Source organism: Syngnathus typhle, linkage group LG3 (genome assembly GCF_033458585.1).
Source record: "Syngnathus typhle isolate RoL2023-S1 ecotype Sweden linkage group LG3, RoL_Styp_1.0, whole genome shotgun sequence".
NCBI classification, from domain to species: domain Eukaryota; kingdom Metazoa; phylum Chordata; class Actinopteri; order Syngnathiformes; family Syngnathidae; genus Syngnathus; species Syngnathus typhle.
The window spans coordinates 21,958,229-21,982,506 of record NC_083740.1 but is presented as its reverse complement, the minus strand read 5'-3'; the positions used below and the strand labels follow the sequence as shown (position 1 = coordinate 21,982,506).

At 45.6% G+C, this 24,278-nt stretch overlaps 1 protein-coding gene across 18 annotated transcripts in view; it reads right to left on the bottom strand.

Moving 5' to 3' along the window:
* The window catches only part of LOC133151771 (uncharacterized), a 44,233-nt gene that overhangs the window by 4,142 nt on the left and 15,813 nt on the right, over window positions 1-24,278 (bottom strand). For 3 of the 18 annotated variants that reach the window (XM_061275065.1, XM_061275061.1, XM_061275079.1), the window contains exons 2-4: window positions 15,344-15,569; window positions 15,151-15,244; window positions 5,592-5,682 (exon numbers count right to left, since the gene is read on the bottom strand). The gene's annotated coding sequence lies outside the window, so the exon portion shown is untranslated. Of the gene's footprint in view, window positions 1-5,149; window positions 5,535-5,591; window positions 5,683-15,150; window positions 15,245-15,333; window positions 15,570-24,278 lie in introns of all 18 variants that reach the window. The other 15 variants (XM_061275067.1, XM_061275066.1, XM_061275070.1 and 12 more) reach the window with 10 other exon arrangements.

Sequence of the window (24,278 nt, the reverse complement as noted above, 5' to 3'; positions counted from 1 at the left end):
GTTACGGCAGGCAGGTTCTGCTCGAAATCGGCGAAAGCGAGTTTTGTCGAGTTCTGGACTTTGATGCAGGGAGATTAAAGGAGCTCGGACTGCTACGTCCTGAAGCGTCGCCGGACTCGTCTGCTATTCCTCCCCTGGTTGGGAAGCGTCGAAAGCGGTGTGCGAGGAGGCTGAAGAGGGGTAAGCGCGGAGGCGTCCGGGCCAGGCTGGCGGCCAACCCAGCTCGCCCGGCCGTGCCTTCCATTCTTCTGGCGAATGTTCGATCGCTGGACAACAAAATGGATTACATTCGCTTGCTGCGATCTACAAACCGGACAGTGCCTGACTGCTGTGTGCTCGTGTTCACTGAGACTTGGTTGACCATCAACATTCCGGGGAAAATCTCGTGGCGGTGGAATATGCGTCGAATGGTGCCGGGACTCTGTAGTGGTATGCAAGCACTGCTCGCCACTGGCGGAGTTCGTGATCATTAAGTGCCGTCCTTTTTACCTGCCAAGGGAATTTACCACGATTCTGCTAGTCGCGGTTTACATCCCGCCTTCCAACATCGAAGGCAACAGCATCGCAGCTCTTAGTGAACTGTACCAGGCTGTCAGTGAACAACAGACAGCGCACCCTGACGGTTTCACCATCTAGTTGGGGATTTTAATCATGCTAACCTGGAGTCTGTTTTTCCGAGGGTTCACCAGCATGTTAATTTTCCTACGCGTGGCGACAGCTTCCTGGACCTGGTCTACTCTTCGCATAAAGGGGCTTTCAAAGCCGCCCCCCTCCCCCATCTTGGACTTTCTGACCATATCACTGTTATGCTTTTGCCCGCATACAGACAAATGGTGAGCGCGTCCAGGCCAGTTCGCAAGCAGGTACGGGTGTGGCCTGAGGGTGCCTCTGATGCGCTTCGTGACTGCTTTGGCTCTACTGACTGGGACATGTTTAGGAGGGCTGCCACTTGCGACGATCGGACAGACATTGAGGAGTATACTGACTCTGTTTCTTCCTACATCAGACAGTGCATTGATGATGTGACTCTCTCAAAATCCATCGTCACTCGGGCTAACCGGAAGCCATGGCTGACAGGTGCTGTCTTCAGGCTGCTGAGGGCAAGGGACAAAGCTTTTAGAGCGGAGGATGAGGCTGGCTTGAGGACTGCGAGGGCCGACCTGTCCCGGGGCATCAAAGATGCAAAGAGGGCGTTCTCGTGCAAAATTACCGCCCACTTCAAGGACAGCAGGGACGCACGGAGCCTTTGGCAGGGCATTCAGACCATCACGGATTACAAGCCCGCGCCGCAGAGCTGTGAAGGCGACGTTCATCTGCTCAATGACCTAAACTGCTTCTTTGCTCGCTTCGACGCTCAGAACAGCACTTGCTCGCTGAAGGCCACTCCCCCTTCACACGAGCTGCCCCTGTGCCTCTCCGCCGACAGCGTGAGGAGGGCGCTTGCCGCCATCAACATCCGTAAGGCGGCGGGCCCTGACAACATCCCGGGTCGAGCGCTGAAGGACTGCGCTGGTGAGCTGACGAGTGTTTTCACGGACATCTTTAACACTTCCCTGCAGCAGGCCATCGTCCCTTCGTGTTTCAAAGCTGCCACCATCGTACCTGTGCCAAAGAAACCTGCTGCGTCATGCTTCAATGACTACCGCCCCGTGGCACTTACGCCCATTATCATGAAGTGCTTTGAGCAGCTTGTCATAGAGCACATCCGATCCGTTCTCCCCCCCACCATTGACCCCTTCCAGTTTGCGTACCGAGCCAAACGGTCCTCTGAGGATGCCATCTGCTCTGCCCTCCACTCGGCCCTCACACACCTGGAGAGAAGGGACTCGTATGTGAGATTGCTGTTTGTAGACTTCAGTTCTGCCTTCAACACCATTGTGCCACAACGCCTCATCAGCAAACTTGACAAGCTGGGCCTCAGTACCTACCTCTGCAACTGGCTACTGGACTTCCTCTGTCAGAGGCCACAGGTGGTACGTGTTGGCGACAAAATATCCGCCAGCATCACGCTGAGCACGGGGGCCCCCCAAGGCTGCGTGCTCAGTCCGCTGCTCTTCACCCTCCTGACGCATGACTGCACTGCAACCTACAGCGACAACCGCATAGTGAAGTTTGCTGACGACACGACTCTGGTGGGTCTCATCACCAAGGGAGACGAGACTCAATACAGGCTGGAGGTTGACCTTCTGACCACGTGGTGCAGAGACAACAACCTCCTGCTGAACGTCGACAAGACCAAGGAGATTGTTGTGGACTTCCGGAAGGGTCACACCCAACACCTGCTGCTGACCATCGACGGTGCTGTGGTGAAGAGAGTGAGCAGCACCAAGTTCCTGGGGGTGCACATCAGTGAGGATCTCTCCTGGTTCACCAACACCGCATCACTGGCGAAGAAAGCCCAGCGCCGCCTGTACTTCCTGCGGAAACTCAGGCGAGCGAGCGCTCCTTCGGCCGTCATGACTACATTTTACCGCGGCACCATTGAGAGCGTCCTCTCCAGCTGTATTGCTGTTTGGGGTGGCGGCTGCACTGACTACAACTTGAAGGCCCTGCAGCGCATAGTGAACACGGCTGGTAAGATTATTGGTGCTTCGCTCCCCTCCTTGAAGGACATTTACACCTTCCATCTCACCGGCAAGGCGACCACGATTGTGAGTGATGTGAGTCACCCCGCTCACTCTTTGTTTGATCTTCTGCCCTCTAGGAAGAGGTACAGGAGCCTGCGCTCCCGCACTACCAGACTCTCCAACAGCTTCATACTGAAGGCTGTTAGGATCCTGAACTCGCACCCCCTTTCTGCGTAGCGTCCTGTACTTTGCGCTATGCTTACTGTCTGCTGTACGCACACTGGCTCAGTTTTGCTCCTCTTATTTATTGGGTTATTTGTTTATTATTTATTCATCACTCATTTTATTTATTTATTATTTATTGTTTGTGCCTTGTTTTTATTTTGTGTCGTCTACTTGTATGTTTATCGTGTACTGTGTCTCGTCACTGTGGGATGGAGGAAACGGAATTTCGGTTTCTTTGTGTGTCTTGACATATGAAGGGATTGACAATAAAGCTGACTTTGACTTTGACACTTACATGTTGTTAGTTACCTGAATGTTGTCAGTCACTTACTGTATTTTCCGCACTATAAGGCGCACCGGATTATAAAGCGCACCTTCAATGAATGGCCCATTTTAAAACTTTGTCCAATTCAATCATTTTCAAAATGGCGGCGCCCTAGTCTGCTGCGGCTGCTACGGCTCTCGACAACCGGCGAGCGTTTCGACAAAATATGCCGCCTAGGACGCTACAAACAACACAAAGATTAGTTTATCCATCCAGTAGGTTAGTATATGATCGACAACGCCTGCTGGAGTTACGGTCATCAAGTGTTTTTGGACTCGTAGCCACAACTACCCTAGACTGTTTATGTAGCCTCGGAGTGCTTCGGGCACAAGTTCCAGATGCTCACGATGCAGCGGACTCGCCGGGCAGCACACGCCGGAGGAGGAGCAAGCGTAGGCGGTGTGACCGGCGGCGGAAGCGCGGCTGTCGAGGTGAGCTAACGGCTAAGCTAAAAGCTATTCCCTACAAACCGCCGCTTCCATCCATCTTCCTCTCCAACGTCCGCTCACTGGATAATAAAATAGACTATCTACAACTGGAACACTCTTCAAAGAGGGAATTTAGAAACTGCTGCGCTCTCATCCTGACGGAGACATGGCTGAACTCATCAATACCGGACAACGTCGTTAGCCTGGAGGGGCTCGCTACATTCCGCGCCGACAGAAACAGCGAACTATGCGGTAAATCCCGAGGGGGTGGGCTGTGTGTTTACATCAACAACAACTGGTGTAAAAATGCTAGATCTGTCGCCAGCTTCTGCTCTTCGGACATCGAGCTTTTGACTGTTAACTGCAGACCCTTCTACCTGCCCAGGGAGTTTACTGTTATTAGCATCACTGCTGTGTATGTGCCTCCCAGCGCTAATACTAAAGAGGCCATGAGCGTTCTCTATCGGACAATCAGTGAGCTGCAATCCACGCACACAGAGGGTGTTTTCATTGCTGGGGACTTTAACCAGGCTAATATGAAGACTATTCTCCCTCATTTTTACCAACACGTGGATTTTCCAACTCAGGGAGAGAACACTCTAGACTTGATTTACACCAATATAAAAGATGCATTCAGAGCAGCCCCCCGCCCCCACCTAGGCTCTTCAGACCACCTGCTCATCAGATCAAAACCCACAGTGAAGCAGGTGAGAGTGTGGTCTGAGGGGGCCATGGAGGCACTCCAGGACTGCTTTGAGTGCTCTGACTGGGACTTGTTCAAATCAGCAGCAACATATGACAACCAGATCAACATTGATGAGTACGCCATGACTGTGTCAGCCTACATCAACAAATGCAGCGAGGACGTCAGCATCACTAAGAACATCATCACCCGGGTCAACCAACGACCCTGGATGACTGAGGAGGTACGTCAAACGCTACGAGCACGGAACTTAGCCTTCAAGTCTGGCGACAAAGAGGCACTGAGGACAGCGAGAGCCAACTTGAACCGTGCCATCAGGTTAGCGAAGCGGAGCCACAGTCGGAAAATTCAGGATCTTTTCCACGACGCCAACAACACCAGGAGTATGTGGCAAGGCATACGGGCGATTACAGACTACAACTCACCCTCCCCCCCGGTGGGTGAAGTTGATGCTAAACAGCACTCCAGCAGTTAAAACTGTTCCCCATCAGGAAGAGGAGGCACTCTGCCTTGACTCAGCCAACGTGTTGAAGACTCTGAGGAGAGTCAACCCACGTAACGCCCCAGGCCCCGACAACATACCTGGGCGGGTGTTCAGAGAATGTGCAGGTCAGCTGGCTTAGTGTCATCACAGACATTTCTAACACCTCGCCGGGCCAAGCCACAGTGCCAGCATGCTTCAAGACTGCCTCCATCATTCCGGTGCCGAAGAAACCTCAAATCACCTCATTTAATGACTGTTGCACTGACTCCCATCATGATGAAGTGCTTCGAAAGGCTGCTTAAAGACCACATCGTCTCCAGACTCTCCTCAACATTCAACCTGTTCCAGTTTGCCTACTGGCAGAACCGCTCCACTGAGGATGCCATCTCCTCCGCTTTTCACCTGAGCCTGGCTCACCTGGAGGAGAAGAACACCCATGTGCGGATGCTGTTTCTGGACTTCAGTTCAGCGTTTAACACCATCATCCCACAGCATCTGGTAGGAAAACTGGAACACCTGGGCTTCAGGTGACTTCCTCACCAACGGACCTCAGTCAGTCCGGGTCGGACAGAACACCTCCGATGTCATCACCCTCAGCACAGGCTCCCCTCAGGGCTGCGTCCTGAGCCCCCTGCTGTTCACCCTGATGACACACGACTGCGTCCTCAGGTTCACCACCAATCACATTGTGAGGTTTGCAGACGACACAACGGTGGTGGGCCTCATCAGAGACAACAACGACCTGGACTACAGAGAGGAGGTGGAGCAGCTGGTGGGGTGGTGCAGAGACAACAGCCTGATCCTGAATGTGGAGAAGACGAAGGAGATCATCGTCGACTTCAGGAAAAAACAGCCTCACCACGCTCCACTGATCATCAACAGCTCAGCTGTGGAGGTGGTCAGCAGCACCAAATTCCTGGGGGTCCACATCACAGACGACCTCACCTGGACTGTGAACACAAAGGCACTGGTCAAGAGGGCACAGAAGCGCTTGTATTTCCTGCGGAGGATGAGGAGAGGCCACCTGCCCCCACCCATCATGAGGATTGTTCTACAGAAGCACCATAGAGAGCATTCTGACAAGCTGTCTCTCTGTGTTGTGTGGAGGCTGCAGCGCCTCCGATTGGAAGAACGTGAGGAGAGTGGTGAGGACAACAGAGAGGATCATTGGGGCTCCTCTTCCCTCCATTCAGGACATTTCATCTCAGCGCTGCGTGTCCCGAGCCCGTAACATCATCAGTGACCCATCACACCCCCACCATGGACTGTTCTCCCTGCTGCCCTCTGGGAAGAGGTTTCGCAGCATCCGCTGCAGGTCCACCAGGTTCTGCAACAGCTTTTTCCGTGCTGTCATCAGACTGTTGAACATTTGAACTGTTGAACTCTAAACTAGACTCTGCATCACACATACACAGAACTGAACATTATGACACTACGAACCACTATCTTGCACTGCCAACTTTGCTGAACTATTATAATCCATGTAAATTTAAAAGTACGCAACCTAGTTTAGCATTCCTCTGCACAATACTGTTTTCTTTCCTTGCACTATTACATACTTATCACTGCTGCACTTTATACTTATTTTATTTTATATTTTTATATAGTACGTTATTTTTATTCAACCGCAATATCACTGCATTGTTGTAAACTGTATGCAATGGAATTTCGTTTTGTATGCTCCCTGTGCAGACAAAATGACAATAAAGTTTGTCTAAGTCTAAGTCTAAGTCTAATATATAAGGCCCACCGGATTATAAGGCGCACCTTCAATGAATTGCCCATTTTAAAACATTGTCCACATATAAGATATATACATTTGGCCCACGGGCCGGACTTTGGACACGCCTGCTGTAGTGGCTCAATATTGGTCCATATATAAGGCGCACTTTATTATAAGACACAATCTTACTCGCATTTCGTTTAAAATTCTTTCTATAGATACGAACCCTGATCAACCGATTAAACTTAAACTCGGTTTTATGAATATTAGATCATCACGGAACATAATAATAATAATAATAATACATTCAATTTACCGTTTTTTTCCGTGTATAGTGCGCCCCCATGTATAATACGCACCCTAAAAATGGCATGCTGATGCTGGAAAAAAGCCTGTACCCATGTATAATACGCACCCAATTTTTATGATTTTTTTTTATTTATTTATTTTTATTTTTTATTTTTTTAAGTCCCAATGATCGTCACACACGCAGGGAGGCAATGGGTCCAATCTTTATAGTCTTTGGTATGGTCTTAACTAGGCTGGATGTCATTTTTTTTGTTGGCATTGATTTCTCCGACTGCCCGTAAACGCACCACCGCGCTCCGTGCGCGCACGGGACAGCAAACGAGCAGGTGATCGAGCAAGCGTCTGATACGAGAGCATTGCGGTCGCATGGAGCGTGTTTGAAGTGAACAGCAGAGACGAAAGGAACAAGGCAAAGTGTCTTAATAGGTATATCAATACCTATTTGATACATCGTGTTATTTTATCACGAGATAAAGAATTCCATTACATTGAGAAAAAAAGGGCATACAATCGATCAAATCAGTCGTTAGATAAGATTACAATTAGCATTTGTATGGATGGATTTTTATAATTCGTGGCTGATTTAGTGCCAAATGCGGATAATATAATAATCATGGGCGATTTCAATATCTACATGAATTTACCGTCAGAGCTACTTACTTCGTTTCAGACTTTAACTGATACGTTTGGTTTTACGCAAGCCGTACAGGCAGCAACACATAAGAATGGAAATACCTTAGATCTGGTATTATTCCGAGGACTTGCAACCTCAAATATAATAGTACTGCCATACACTACTGTTTTGTCTGATCATTACTTAATCCATCCATCCATCCATTTTCTGCACCGCTTAGTCCCCACGGGGGTCGCGGGCTTGCTGGAGCCTATCCCAGCTGTCATCGGGCAGTAGGCAGGGGACACCCTGAACCGGTTGCCAGCCAATCGCAGGGCACACAGAGACGAACAACCAACCGCACACGCACTCACACCTAGGGGCAATTTGGAGCGCTCAATTGTCCTACCAAGCATGTTTTTTGGGGATGTGGGAGGAAACCGGAGTGACCGGAGAAAACCCACGCGCACACGGGGAGAACATGCAAACTCCACACAGGGAGGGCCGGAGGTGGAATCAAACCCGCACCTTCTTACTGTGAGGCGGACATGCTAGCCAGTGCCCCACCGAGCCGCCTCATTACTTAATAAAATTTGAAATTTTAGTTCTTTGTCAAAGACAAGAGATCAATCAGAATTATAGCAGCCGTAATAGTAACTCCATGACTGCAACTGCGCTATCTGAGTTACTGTCGCCGGCAACTGCCATATTTCCCGCATATATCGGCTCTATTGATAATCTTAAAAATGAATTCAATGCGACATTGTTAAATGCCATTGACTCTGTGGCGGCGCTACGTCTGAAAACTCGCCGTAGATTGCCTACTCCGTGGTTCACAGATGAAACACGTACGCTTAAGCAATTATGTAGAAAGCATGAGCACAATTGGCGTTTAACCAAACTTGAGGTTTTCCATCAGGCATGGCATGACAGCCTCCTGAAATAGAAAGATGCGCTTATCTTAGCAAAAACTCGTTATTTTTCGCAAGTCATTAATCTCAGTAAAAACAATCCTAAATACCTATTTGATACAGTGGCAAAGCTAACACTACGCCAGCCGACCCCCGATAGCTCCTTCCACTCAGCTGACGAGTTCAGGAAATGTTTTGCTCGAAAGATTGAATCCATTAGGGATGAGATCAAGAATACCATTCCAATCGCTCAGTCGAGACCGCCGATTACCGGCGCTGATGATCATGCAATAACCCTCTCAAATTTTAAAAACGTGTCCCTTGAAAGGCTAACACAATTCGTTAGTGCGGCTAAACAAACAAGATGTTTACTCGACCCGCTTCCAGCCAAACTACTTAAAGAATTATTTCAAATTTTAGGACCGTCCGTCTTAAATATAATTAATGTGTCTGTCTCCTCTGGGATAGTGCCAACAGCCTTTAAAACCGCTATCATTAAACCGTTACTTAAGCGACCAAATCTTGACCCGGACTGTCTCAGTAATTATAGGCCAGTTTCAAACCTCCCATTCATAGCAAAACTTCTTGAAAAAGTAGTAGCGCAGCAGCTTATTGATTACATGGTCGCCAATAATCGATACGACACTTTTCAGTCTGGTTTTAGAGCTAATCATTCCACTGAGACAGCACTTGCTATTATAGGGTTAGGGTTAGGGTTAGGGTTATAGGCCAGTTTCAAACCTCCCATTCATAGCAAAACTTTTTTCGAAAAAGTAGAAGCGCAGCAGCTTATTCAAGATTCAAGAGTTTTTTATTCGCCATGTTTGAGCGTGCCAAACAAGGAATTTGACTTTGGTACATCACAGCCTCTGTTCAACATTTAGGTGACTAACAACACTCAGGACATGAAAAATGGCAAATATTCTCAAACATCCCCTGATCTTAAACACCCAAGAGGGCAAGGAAGAACTCATAACTCAAAACTCCAGTTAGGGGAACTGAGAAACTTTGAGAAGAAACCACAGATGGGAAGGTCCCTTATCAAGGATGACCAGGCTGCAATGGATGCAGAGAGGACACAAAGTACAAACAGTGTAGACAAATTCAAAAAAGGTGTGGAGAGCAGGATGTTATTGCACAGTAATGACTCTGAGACTCTAAGAGTGGTGTGAGTTCATCAGAGCAACAGCCTGGGGGAAGAAGCTGTCTCTGTGTCTGCTGGTTTTGGCGTACCGACCTCTATAACGCTGTCCGGAGGGAAGTAGTTCAAACAGACTGCAACCTGGGTGAGAAGGGTCTGTAGAGATGTTCCTTGCACGTTTCCTGGTCCTGGAGAGGTACAAGTCTTGGATAGATGGGAGGTTGATTCCAATTATCTTTTCTGCAGTCCTGATTGTCCGTTGCAGTCTGTGCTTGTCTTGTTTGGAGGCCGATCCAAACCAGACAGTGATGGATATAATATGGAATATGGACCATATTGATTACATGGTCGCCAATAATCGATATGAATCTTTTCAGTCTGGTTTTAGAGCTGGGACGTCAAACGCTGCGTGTTCGCTTCGCTTCGCTTGGGGGGGGGTTAACGGGACGTCAAACGCTGCGTGTTCGCTTCGCTTCGGGGGGGAGGGGGGTTGTGATGTGGCTCTTTGCGGTACATAGTAAAAAATTGTGGCTCTTAGTCTCTGACTGGTTGGCCACCCCTGCTGTAACTAATCTCGGGGTAATATTTGACCAAACGCTCTCCTTTCAAAAGCACATTAAGAATATAACCAGAATTGCATTTTTTCACCTTCGTAATATTGCTAAGATTCGTCCGATCCTCTCGACCGGTGATGCGGAAACTACTGACTACTGTAATGCATTATTCTCTGGTCTTCCTAAGTCCAGCATCAAAAGTCTACTGTTAGTACAAAATGCTGCTGCTAAGGCTGCTCTCACGGACAAGAAATTTTGATCACATTACCCCAATATTAGCCAACTTACAGCTATCTGGATTCTCGTGGACCAATTCAGGATGATGGAACTGCAGCTTACCCTCCTCGAAGACACTGCCAGGACAATCGAGGGCACCTCAAGCAGCTCTTTGCTTTGACTTGGACATCCACTTTTTCATTGATTTTCATATTATGTATTATTTGTGCTTGGTTTTATTTGTTTTTTTGAGTTTTTCCTTGCCCTTTTGGGAGCTTAAGCTCAGGGGATGCTTTGAGAATAATTGTCAATTTTTTGTCTACGTGAAGCCCTTCGAGACTGCTTGTGATTTAGGGCTATACAAATAAACGACTTGACTTGGTGGTAGGCCAGTTTGTCTCCTGAGAAATGTTGAGGTATCCTTAAAGAACGCACCAAACTTCTCAAGGAGCAACGTCATTGGAGAGCCTTTTCAGACATTGCTCAGTTGTATACTGAGATTCCTCTTAGGATACATCAAGTATTTCCATTCTGTATTACAAACTAAAGAGCCACAATGTAATACTAAAATAAAACCCTTCAACTCAAATTAAAACCTTGTACCCCATCTTCCACTATCCATTCAAGAGTCTCTTTAAAACACAAATGAAATGTCTAACCATCAGATCTAAGGGCTTCAATATTGCTTGTTTTTTAATATAGTTTGTTTGCTTTATTGTGTCAAACGATTTAGTCTGAGGTAGAAGTCTGAAGAGAAGTCTGTCTCTCCCTTCCCCTTTTTCACATGCATGCATGCACACGCGCATACACACGTGCACATGAACACGCCCACACACACACGCGCACACGCATTCACACTCCCTTGCCTATCATAAAAGATAATAAACAAAGTGCAAACTATAATTGCTCTCCAGGATCAGTGGCGCCTCTTGCTGTGTGGATGTATGCAGTAATGTATTATTGCTTAGTGATGGTCATTAAAATTAATGATGAAGGGCTGATGTCACCAAGTTAGAAGAAAAGTTTGCATGCAAATTAATGTGTGTGTCCGTGTGTGTGCGTGCGTGTGTGTCCGTGCGTACGTGCGTGAGCGTGTGCTCAGTGTGTGTGTAGTGACTATCATTTAGCCTACATTTCATCAATACATTCTAACGTTCTTTGTTCAAAAGAGTTTGCAAATACAATGGCAAAGTGTGGTTAAAATAACGATGACAGACTGATGGGGTGCCTGCTGGCGTAAAATTTACTGAGAGCCCACCACTGCTGTCACCATTGTAATAATTTTTTATCAATATTTTTAATTAATGCTAATATTAAGATTTTTTGCTTATGTAGAAGTGATTAACTGTAATTCAGCGATGACAGAAGTGCTGTTAAAGTAGCGATGACGGGGTGACAGACAAATGACAATTTTGCTTCTGCTTGAAATAATGACGGACTGATGATGACCGGCGGTGACGTCGCCACTGATGAATGAGGAATGATGGAGAATAATTACTGATGTACCCATCTCTGTCCTTTCCTATCCTATGCTAAAAATCAATACTAAAATCTCACCACAATTTGAATGTGCAGATTCAAGTATTTATTCTCGAAAAGCAAAAAAAACATTTTGGATAAAGGTTCAGTAATAATAAAATTAAAAACCAATGCAAATGTTCATTATAGTTTTGTTTTGCACAGTACACTTCCCTAATTTTGCTCATATGATTTCACATGGTTTTCATAGTATTAGTGCAGCTCAGCATAGTGTGTAGATTTTGGTTCCATTTTAAAATGCACAAAACATTTACAGCTACAACTTTAAAGGGTACAGCATCTACTTCAATTTCAGTTGCTTCATCATTAGTAAACAATCGGGAATACTGTTTCAAGCTGCATAGTTGCAAGTTGAGTTATTATTACTGTAATTTTTGGACTATAAGTCGCATTTTTTTTCATAGTTTGGGTGGGGGGGCGACTTATACACAGGAGCGACATGTTTTTTTCCACAAATTTTTACTTGATCATTAACACATCACTTACTTACAACCACTTCACATGTTATTTTTAGTATAGTTGATCACTTCAAATGCTTTGATATCTTTATCTTGAACATATTCAAAACGTGAAAAATAGCGAGAGAAAAAATCAAATAAAGTAATTAACACTTTAAAGCGCCATATCCTCTGGACATGTCCTCTGTCACCAGGATGACATAAAGGACGAGAAATTTGATCGATGGATTTAATGATTTGGAGTGACACAAATGGTTTGATAATATTGTTGTTCATGTGATAGTTATTTAAAATATAGTTTATATATCGTTGTTTGGGCCTGTGGAATAATTTGAACTGCGGCGCAGTACACGGTATTGTTGACAAAGGACGATCGATGGATTTAATGAATTGGAGTGACACAGATGGTTTTATAAACGTGGTATTTATGTAATCGTTTTTTTTAAATAACTGAATGTTACGTCAGGCCCGTTCTCAGCTCCTCGTTTGTGTTAGCATACCGTATCGTTTAGCCCAGGGGTGGGCAAACTACGGCCCGCGGGCCACATCCGGCCCACGGGACCGTTTAATCCGGCCCGCCAACCCTGAACAAATTGTATTATTAAACTTTTTTTTTTGTCATTTTGCCTGCAATGACTGCGTTTCCCCAGTAGATGGCGAAGCGCTCGCCTGCGCATTTACTACCGGAAGCCGTGTCAGAAAGCTCGGTGCACACTCACAAGTGCGTGTACGTATTCAGTAGTACGGACTTGGCGCACTCTCGCTCTATTCGTATCAGTCCCGAATTTAGAGCGTGGGCTTTGACGACAGCATTCTTATAATTCGCGCGCTGAGCTTTCAGATGCAGTTTTGCGCTAAAGCCACCCACAAACCTTCCCCTGGAATCCTTCCATTAAAATGAGTGGCCCGAAAAAAAGAAGTGAGTGCCGAGTGTTTAAAAAAGAGTGGCCAATTTGGCTCGACGTACGCGACGTGACGTTCAGCCACATCAACATCAACCCGTCACAGATCAAGGTAAACGGACCAACACCTCGGATCTCGCCTAAGAATTGCCACAACAAATTTTACTCCAGACTATGACGCACTAGCAAAAAAGGGACACCAACAACACTGTTCCCACTGAAAATGAACGGGAGGCTCTCAAGTTTATTGTAAAAAAATGCATTTTGAATATGATTTGTACACATAGCAGGGATTGAAACTAGCGACCATTCTCATTTTCAAACAATGCAGGATGCTCAAGGACATTGATGCACCACCTATTTGCGACTAATCTTAACCTGTAAAGTTCTTAAGGCTTACTTTAAGCAAGTGTTTCCCGTTTCCTCACCTCTGTTACCAGGTGTTTGCGAGTTAAAACTCTGCTCTGATTTTCAGATACCCCTCACCGTGTTGCTGTTTTGATTACTTTATTTGGATGTATGCTTTCACCGATTCTTCAAGATGATATATTTGGTCAGAATGTTTGCCGTTTGATGTGATCCCATAAGATAAACATCTTTCATTAATCTGACCTGCAGGCACTGAAGTGATGGAGATTGTTATTCATAATAACAGTGTCGTATTTTATGAGAATCACTGATAGCAGTTTTTTAGTGAATTATTATTTTTTTTAATGCTGTTAATAAATGCATTTGTTTTCAAAAAACTTGTTTGGAATATCCATGCTTTACTACCTACTAAAGGCCAAGATCTTCTATGCAATGACCTTTACAGGTCGCTTATATGACTTCACACAACGCCTATACCATCTGCTCCTGGTCCGGCCCTCCGGTCCAAATTTAGAACCCAGTTCGGCCCGCGAGTCAAAAAGTTTGCCCACCCCTGGTTTAGCCTGTTGGTGCTCGTTCATGTCTGTTCTTGGTGTTGGATTTTGTCGAATAAATTCCCCCCCAAAATGCAACTTATACTCCGGAGCGACTTATATATGTTTTTTTTCACATTTTTGGGAATTTTATGGCTGGTGCGACTTATACTCCGGAGCGACTTATAGTCCGAAAATTATGGTATTTATTACTGATTTGTACATAGTATCTTAAAGGAGTCAAGCTGTAAGCTACCAATGGTCATATAAGAGCAGCTGCTTGATGGTGCAGTATGCCATGATTTATACAATATCCAATGAGTCGACTAATCGCGACTACAGTTCATGATTAGATAATTTGTGACAGCCCTATTCAAGAATCGCGGCCCATGACGTTAGGCACGCACCTCCAATCTGAGGTGATGGTGGAGTGATTTGTGGTTATTTTTGCTGGAGTTATTGACAAATTATGGCTTGATTAAACTATCCAAGTTTCGTATTTATTCTAATTATTGCCCATATTCTAATAATCGCCCAGTGTGTAACAGTTAGTTAACATAAATAAAAAACATTGATACCTCTAATTATCGCCCATGCTGCTAAAAACCTCCCCCAAAACTTACGTTTTCCTCCGCGACCGCATGCCGATGTCATTTTAAAGTTTAAATATGACTGATTTGACAGCACGTCAAAATGTCCCTTTTAAATTGTTTTTCTCCATAAACTATGATACAATTACACTCGTCACTCCGCTACAGTATCCTCACACAATTATGTTATCGGGGCGTGCGCTCGAACAAGACGATCGCGATAACATGACGTGCGCAACATGTGATGTGCGACGGTAATGGAGCGTCAATTGACGCACCCCGCTGTTAGAGGTAGATCAAAACAGCCGCTGTTCTAGCGTTAAGAACACCAGTGAGATGCAGGTATTGCATACTACATAAGGAAAATTTACATATTATAGCCCATTTCAGTGCCCCTTGGCGATCGGACAAAAAGTGTTCTCTATTAAACGCCCACCTCCCCTGTTGGACATAAACCTAAGCCGATAATTTGAATAAATACGGTAACTGTACTGCAGCGACTTAATGGTCAACCATGATTGCATGGTTAGAAATGACAAAAGCTACAGTATTATACCAACCTCAAAGTCCTTGAACAACACACTGGCATCTTCTCCCAGATGGTCGATGAGACATCTGATGACAACCAGGTGTCTGTTGAATGAGAATTTGACTCTGCAGAAGAGAAAATCTTTCAACAACTAATAAAATGCAATACTACATATTCAAGCAAAGCTATTATTTTTTGGGAACAACTTTAATACCTTCACATACCTGAAGTAGAACACTCATTCATGCCCGCTGTCTCTCTCTTGCAGCATCTTTCTTTTCTTGAAGTGCATACGCAGGGCACTCGATGTCTTAAAGGAGCAAGAACATCTTAAATGAAGGCAATGGCCACGACCACTGTACCATGTTTGACACGATAATGCTTGAGAAGCTCCACTTTTGAAGAATCATCAAATGTGCAGCCCTTACATTGCCATGCATGAGCCGTCACCTTAAAAAGGACGACAATAAACAGTGTTATAATATGTAACAAAAGCATTAATTTAATACTAGTTAAATTTACGGACCAGATATATTAAAATTGTATGAAATAATTTCATTTCATTGTTGTAAAATCTAAAACTATATTGTTAACACAAAAAAGTGTCACGGATCGGAATGGAGCAGAACGACCAAGTGCAGCTTTGACCAGGGTTTATTGAAGGGAACAACGAACAGACTCAGCAGACTGACGTAACTTACTAACAAAACCAACAACCGAAACTGAACAGAGACATGAGACAAAAGACATCAATGATCCGACAGGGGAGTGACACGCAGACAGGACTTAAATACGAGACAGGTAACGAGAGGCATGGTGACTGTGATTAATATATTGATTGTGAGTTGACACAGGAAGGGAGGGGCGAGTACACAGACGGACAGAAATCATGACAACCTACATATAAAACAACCGGGAACAAGTCGTGACAAAAAGAAGATAACATTACTTAAAATGAGTATTTATTGAGTTGAGTTTTGCTTCCATGCAATACAGGGAAAAAGTTGTCTTTTTCAAAAATGTAAACACCTAATCCTTCTCTATATATTATAAATACATTCCATTTACTTATTCTGATATGATGTGTTCGTTCACTGCCACTCTATCAGCATGCAGTTCGACTTGATCGCCTCACTCGGAAAAAATTATGAACTTTTGCCCAAACATCCCAACAATAATTACATCTGTTGTAGAAGCCATGGCAGACTAACATATGCCTTAGCAAATTGTGTAGCGCCTAATTACAAATAAATTAGTCCCATTTTGGTGACATTTGCTGTATAAATGAACTGTTTGATAGCAGAGCAATATGTTGGCTCGAAAACATTAACAAAGTCAGCTAACAGCATAATGGTGACAACGTTTGTAGGCCCATTAAATCGTGCTCACTTACCGAGTTGTCCAAGTGATTTTCACTTGTCAGTTGACCGTTTCCGTGCCGCTGGTATTTCAAAAAGCAGTGACGGTAAATAGCCCATGATTCCACTCGAGAGTGCGAAAACTACTCATTTTCTCCAGTTGTTGTTAGAGATTACAAATATTGAGTAAGAGCAAGTAATGATTCTAGTTGATGAAACCGATTGGTATGATTGGCCCATACTCAAATATTCTGACTGGTATTTATATTATGAATATCTTACCTAATTAGTTTGTCAAATACTAATTTATTTTGTCAAACAAGCTTAATAAATATAAGAAAAAACAAGGCAAAAATAACTATCTAATTTTTTAACCTTTATTTTGATATATCCAACTCAAATGATCTGTTTTATGATTTTCTGAGATTTTAATAAGTTAGTATACTTTTTTAATATTGTGATCAGAGCTGTGGACTCGGACTCGGGGACTCGGACTCTGTCGGACTCGGTCATTTTTGCCGGACTCGGACTCGGTGCTGATTTTGACCAAGTCCACCGAGTCCGACAATAAAAAAAATACGTTCAATTTTATTTTCATCATGCTCCTGAGAATGCGCGTAGGAATACTGTCCACAGCCCTGCTTGCTTGTTATGAAGACAAATTTAGTTGTTGCGTGCGCGCCCGCGCCTGCCTGCCTAGGTGCGTGCACGTACAAGACCTACAATGCCCGCGCGCAGCCAAGATGGAAGAACCCGGGAGCAGCGAGAGAACAATGTTTTGCCTCTAGATTTGGGGGGGAAACGGAGCGTAAGTTACGATCAATGCGGCCACGTTGAGTTGCACTTAGGTTAATGTTTACATTATGTACCAATGTCAAGGACGATTATGTCCTTGACCCAGCTTATATCATTAATGTGTTTCGATAGATGTGGGGTCGTCACTAATTATTTGTGTTTAGATAAATGTCTGAGCTATAATGGTGTATTTAATTATTAAAACTTGAAAGTATCTGTTTATTGTATTCGTTTATATGTTTAATAAAGACAAAGCCATCACAAAATTGTTGTAATTATTTAGATTTTGATCTAAATTAGCCTTGAATAAAGACTAAGCAGTCACATGAATTAACAGAATAAATGGACAGCCGGACTTGGACTCTGACTCGTGGTCAAGAGGCCGGACTCCGACTCGGAGCAAAAATCCGACCGAGTCCACAGCCCTGATTGTGATATATAGTAAGGCCCTGAATGACTTTTTAGAGTGCAGCAGAAGAAGTTCTAAACCCAACCACGCTTCGCAATAAATTTAATGTATTTGCTTTATCTATATCTTCAAAGAAATAAAAGACAAAGCATTGTGTAGTTTTAAAAATAGGACACACAGTTTCAAGGGAATTTGCCATTTATAGACAGGCGCTGTAAAGAGCTCCCCGATGGATCCCTGCATCATTTCCACAGATCCCTTGGGAAACGAGCCTTTGTTCATTTTGGAAGATTTATGACATTGTATGTTGGGCTTGGTATTTGAAGTTTGAATAGTGCCAGTGCTTTAGACTACATTAGAGTCATTACATAAGTGGAGCACCACCTGTTAAAAAAAATGCTAGAAATTTCATTACCGGTCTTCAATGTAAGTAAAATGTAAATGTCATGTCAGGATGAACTATATTTGGGTATGCTGTCGTATCTTTGGTCCACAATTTGGGAAGCGCGCTATCGGCAAAAGCGGCAAAAGCCATAGCCAATCACCTGTTATCCAATTTACTCACCGCATGCTCGTTTTATTTCTTCAGTTTTAGGAAAAGGCTAAGACACCGAAACAAAATTTAGACTTACACAGGTTGGTTGATTTCAATCACAATTCTTGTTAAGAAAGCTCTGTTTTGAGGAAAGTACAATACAGTGCTGGGCCTTTCGTGCGACCATGCTCAAGAGCAGAAAGTCTCCATTAAGAAAAGGCAACGTTCAACGTTCTTTGGTAAGCTTATATTCAGTTGCACATGCCAGTGTGGGCCGAGTTTGATGGGTGATGAGTCAGGGGGTGTGGCAAGTTCGCAGGAGATTTTGATTCCATGGGAGTGGGTGCTGGTTCGGTGAGAGCTGGTTCCGTGGTGGTGGGTGCTGATTATGGGCGATTCGGTGTGTGTGGGGGCTGTGGTCTTCCATCCCGTCTTTCGGCCTTGGCGATCACCTTTGGCCGGGTTTTTGGTTGTTGTTGTTCCTGCCGCTCTTCTTCTGGCACCTCTACCGGTTTTATCTCCAAGTGTCCTTCCTGTAAACCATCTTGCACATACATCCACTTTGCCCACTGTCGCACACCGCCCATTCATCATTCTTTCAATTTTGTCATTTTGTACGGAATTGAGCTTTTGGCTGTGTGTGTGTGTGTGTCTTCCACTCAGCTGATGAGTTCATGAAATTTTTTGCTCAAAAGATTGAATCCATTAGGGATGAGATCAAGAATACCATTCCAATAGCTCGGTCGAGCCCGCCGTTTACCAACGCTGATGATCATGCAACAACCCTCTCAACTTTTAAAAGCGTGTCTCTTGAAAGGCTTACACAATTGGTTAGTGCGGCTAAACAAACAACATGTTTACTCGACCCTCTTCCAGCCAAACTATTTAAAGAATTACTTCAAATTTTAGGACCGTCCGTCTTAAATATAATCAATCTGTCTGTCTCCTCTGGGATAGTGCCAACAGCCTTTAAAACCGCTATCATTAAACCATTACTTAAGCGACCAAATCTTGACCCGGACTGTCTCAGTAATTATAGGCCAGTTTCAAACCTCCCATTCATAGCAAAACTTCTTGAAAAAGTAGTAGCGCAGCAGCTTATCGATTACATGGTCGCCAATAATCGATATGACACTTTTCAGTCTGGTTTTAGAGCTAATCATTCCACTGAGACAGCACTTGTAAAGTGACTAACGATCTCCTCATAACTATGGATTCAAACACTTCGTCTGTATTGTTACTACTCGATCTTAGTGCTGCCTTCGACACTGTAGACTTGCGTCTTACCCTTGTCTTGTGCCAGTGCGTCTTGCTTGTCATGATCACCAGCGATATTCCTCGTGAAAGCCTAGATAGCAGAGACTTTTTGCTCAAGCTCTGTGTTCTGTTCGTGAGATTTTGCCTTCGTTTTTTCCTTCAGTTTGAGGCGCCTTTTCTTTGCTGGTCTCAGCCTTTGTTCCCTTGTGTTGAGGCGCTTTTGGTTTTGCCCTTTTTTCCCTCATCTGGAGGCGCTTTTTGTTCCTGGTGCTGTCTTCCGTGGAGGAAATAAATTCCTTTGTTTGAACTCTGCATTCGAGTCCTCTCCCTGCTCTGAGCCTGACAGAACGCACTGGCCAGACATGGACTCGGCAGAGAGCTGTCCTGAGACAGCTCAAGAAGTTCAACCTGCCGCGAGAGCTTCTGAAGACCTTCTACACTGCCATCATCCAGTCTGTCCTCTGCACCTCCATCACTGTCTGGTTTGGATCGGCCTCCAAACAAGACAAGCACAGACTACAACGGACAATCAGAACTGCAGAAAAGATCATTGGAATCAACCTCCCATCTATCCAAGACTTGTACCTGTCCAGGACCAGGAATCGGGCAAGGAACATCTCTACAGATCCTTCTCACCCAGGTTGCAGTCTGTTTGAACTACTCCCCTCCGGATGGCGTTATAGAGCTCGGTACGCCAAAACCAGCAGACACAGAGACAGCTTCTTCCCCCAGGCTGTTGCTCTGATGAACTCACACCACTCATAGAGTGTCAGAGACGTTTCTGTGGAATAACATCCTGCTCTTCACACCTTTTTGAATTTGTCTACACTGTTTTTGCCATTATTCACATGTCCTGAATGTTGTTAGTGACCTAAATGTTGAACAGAGGGTGTGTTTTTACCGAGGTCAAATTCCTTGTTTGGCACGCTCAAACATGGCGGATAAAAAACTCTTGAATCTTGAATGATATCCTAATCTATTCACCGGATATGAAGACCCATGAGTCCCATGTTAAGTCGGTCCTGCAACGCCTCCTGGATCATCAACTTTACGTTAAGGCTGAAAAAAGTGAGTTCCACGCCAAGACTACGTCCTTCCTTGGCTTCATCATAGCCCCCGGTAAGGTACAGATGGACCCGGCAAAAGTAAGCGCGGTGACACAATGGCCTAGACTCCATAGTCGCAAGAAGGTGCAGCAATTTCTTGGCTTTGCTAATTTTTATAGACGATTCATCAAAGGCTTCAGCGGCCCCGCTGCATGCTCTGACTTCCCCAACAGTTCCGTTCTGTTGGACGGCGAAGGCGGAGGCCGCCTTCCAGGAGTTGAAGAAGCGATTCAGCTCCGCCCCGATCCTCATTTTGCCCCACCCATCTCGTCAGTTCGTGCTGGAGGTAGACGCCTCCAGTCAGGGAATCAGCGCCGTCTTGTCCCAAAGGTCACGGCAGACAACAAGCTTCATCCCTGCGCCTACCTGTCCGACGGCTGACATCCGCTGAACAGAACTATGATGTAGGAGATCGAGAATTGTTGGCGGTAAAACAGGCTCTCGAGGAATGTATAGACACTGGCTGGAGGGAGCCCAACAACCCTTCTTGGTTTGGACTGATCACAAGAACCTGCAGTACATCAAGAACGCTAAACGACTGAATTCACCCCAGGCTCGTTGGTCTCTTTTCTTTAACCGTTTCAATTTCACCTTGTCTTACAGACCGGGGGCCAAAAACATCAAGCCCGATGTGCTGTCGCGCATCTACAGTCCGGATCCGGTGGCCAAGGAGCCCGAACCTATTCTCCCCCCTCACTGTGTGGTGGGGGCCGTAACCTGGCCCATAGAGGACAAAGTGAAGCAGGCCAACGGCGACGAGCCACCCCCTGGGGAATGCCCGGACAATCGACTGTTACTCCCAGGCTGCGTCCCCAAGTCATCCACTGGGCACACACCTCCCGGCTCGCCTGTCATCCAGGCGTGCGAAGAACCCTGTACGTCATACAGCAGCGATTCTGGTGGCCCTCCATGGGGGCCGACGTCAGGGAATACGTGGCAGCCTGCTCCGTCTGTGCGCGAAATAAAAACACCCCCGGCACCCGTGTGGGGTTGCTGCAACCTCTCCCCATTCCCTCTCGACCTTGGGCCGACATCTCTTTTGACTTTGTCACGGGACTTCCCGTGTCCAAGGGGACGACGACGATACTAACCGTGGTGGACCGGTTCTCCAAGATGGCCCACTTCATTGCCCTGCCCAAGTTACCCTCAGCTAAGCGAATGGCCGAAGTCCTCATGGACCACGTTTTTAGAGTATACGGATTCCCGCGGAACATTGTATCAGATAGGGGCCTGCAATTTGTGTCCAGATTCTGGAAGGAGTTCTGCAAACTCATAGGGGCCACTGTGAGCCTCACTTCGGGCTATCACCCAGAGGCAAACGGCCAGGCGGAGCGCATTAACCAGCAGCTGGAAACAGGCCTCCACTGCCTAGTGACCCAGAACCCCTCCACATGGAGTAAAAACTTGACCTGGGTGGAATACGCCCATAACTCCCTCCCTACCACGGCTACTGGGATGTCCCCTTTCATGTGCGTATTTGGCTATCAACCCCCCGGTCTTCCCTGATAATGAGCCAGAGGTGTCCGTTACCTCGGCGCGCGCCGTGGTGAGATGATGTCGTCGCATCTGGGCGGCAGCGCGAGCCACGCTGGTCCGCCAGGGGGACAGAGTAAAGAGGATGGCCGACCGGGGACGACGGCCGGCGCCCGCCTACCAGCGGGGCCAACGGGTCTGGCTGTCCGCCCGGGACCTTCCCCTCCAGGTGGGCTCCAGGAAGATGGCCCCCCGTTTTGTGGGACCGTTCCCCATTTCCAAGGTCGTGAATCCAGCCGCTGTACAACTTTGCCTGCCCCGGTCCCTTGCCGTGCATCCCACCTTCCACGTCGGGAAGATCAAGCCAGTCAGGGAGAGTGTGATGTGCCGCCTCCGTCCCCGCGGGCTGTGGGGGTGGGCCTGCGTACACGGTCAAGGAGCTGCTGGACGTGCGCAGGAAGGGAAGGGGCTGGCCGTACCTGGTCGACTGGGAGTGTTATGGGCCAGAAGAGCGGCAATGGGTGCCGCGCAGTTACATCCTGGATCCCGGTCTGCTGGATGACTTCTACGCTGCTCACCCCGATGCTCCTGGTCCGTCTGGGATCCGGCCTAGAGGGGGGGGGTTATGTCATGCTGTCGGGTTTTGTAGATTGTTTTGTTTTGTTTTGTCCTGTCCGTCGTGTTATCACTTCCTGTTTTATTTTGTACATCACATTTCAGATCGTGGGTCCTTCCTCTGCACGGCCGTCAACTTGACCTCCCTGTTTGCTAACTACGTACACCTGTGTCGTCCGCCCTGATTGTCTGCACCTGTGTCCTCCCCCTTCCGTGTGTGTATTTAGCCTGCGTCTTCCCCTTGTCTTGTGCCAGTGCGTCTTGCTTGTCATGATCACCAGCGATTCCGTAGTCTCAGATATTCCCCGTGAAAGCCTAGATAGGAGAGACTTTCTGCCCAAGCTCTGTGTTTTGTTCGTGAGATTTTGCCTTCGTTTTTTCCCTCAGTTTGAGGCGCCTTTTGTTTGCTGTTCTCAGCCTTTTTTCCCTTGTGTTGAGGCGCTTTTGTTTTTGCCCTTTTTTCCCTCATCTGGAGGCACTTTTTGTTCCTGGTGCTGTCTCCCGTGGAGGAAATAAATTCCTTTGTTTGAACTCTGCATTCGAGTCCTCTCCCTGCTCTGAGCGTGACAATCATCAGGCATGAATTGAACAGTTCCTTAAGGGTCATTAAGCTATTCAGGCAATATATCAAAAAACATTTGTTATTTCAAAGTGCTCAGATATACATATCAGATCATAAAGTTATAAAAACCTTTGTCATTACCCCCTATCGCAAAATGTCTAGTTATGTCTTCTTTATTGATTTGTTGTGTAGGTATAATTATATGCTTAAAATGTTTCTTTAATTGGTTTAATATGTGAATATACTTGTCTGCTTATGTACTTTATTCAGTGATGTTTGAGCATATCTGTTTTTGTAGCTAGGCAGGACCTTTTTGTATTTCGAACCCATTCCAGCATGCCAGTGCTTTAGACTACATTAGATTCATTACATAAGTGGAGGACCACCTGTTTAAAAAAATGGTAGAAATTACATTACCGGTCTTTAATGTAAGTAAAATGTAAATGTCATCTCAGGATGAATTGTATTTGGGTATGCCATAAAAACCAAAATCTTTAGCTCATTCACTCTTGATAAAGGAAAATTCTGGGTCTAATTTGTTTGGACTGATGATACAATGATTAACCTTTACAAGAAGAATTGAAATACTCGAGTTTGAAGGAAAAAAATATGTGCTTATTTTCCCAAATATGTATCTGGTATCTTTGTGAACCTGGCAACACAATATGTACCTCGATATGAGTTGATACAATTTTACACAAGTCGAGAAATGCGCAAGCTTTCAAGATGTGCAAGCTGTCGAGTGTTTTTTGGGTGCTTTGGTCTATGTGGTGAGTTTTCACAGAATTAGGCAGATGTCACAGAGATTAGTTTTGATTTATTGATACAATTAACTCATTTGGTCAAAAATGCAATTTTGAGATTTCTCTAAAAATAACCTCAGCAAGATGTCTATTTTCATTTCCCAGCAACCAAAAGGTTAAAATCTCTGTCAAGGTATATGGACATAAAGGATTACTACAGAAAGGCCCTCATAAATAAAGACTCTAGTGCTTGTTAATAGCTGACAACGACCAAGTACAAACAGAAGACAACAGACAATCTTGCTG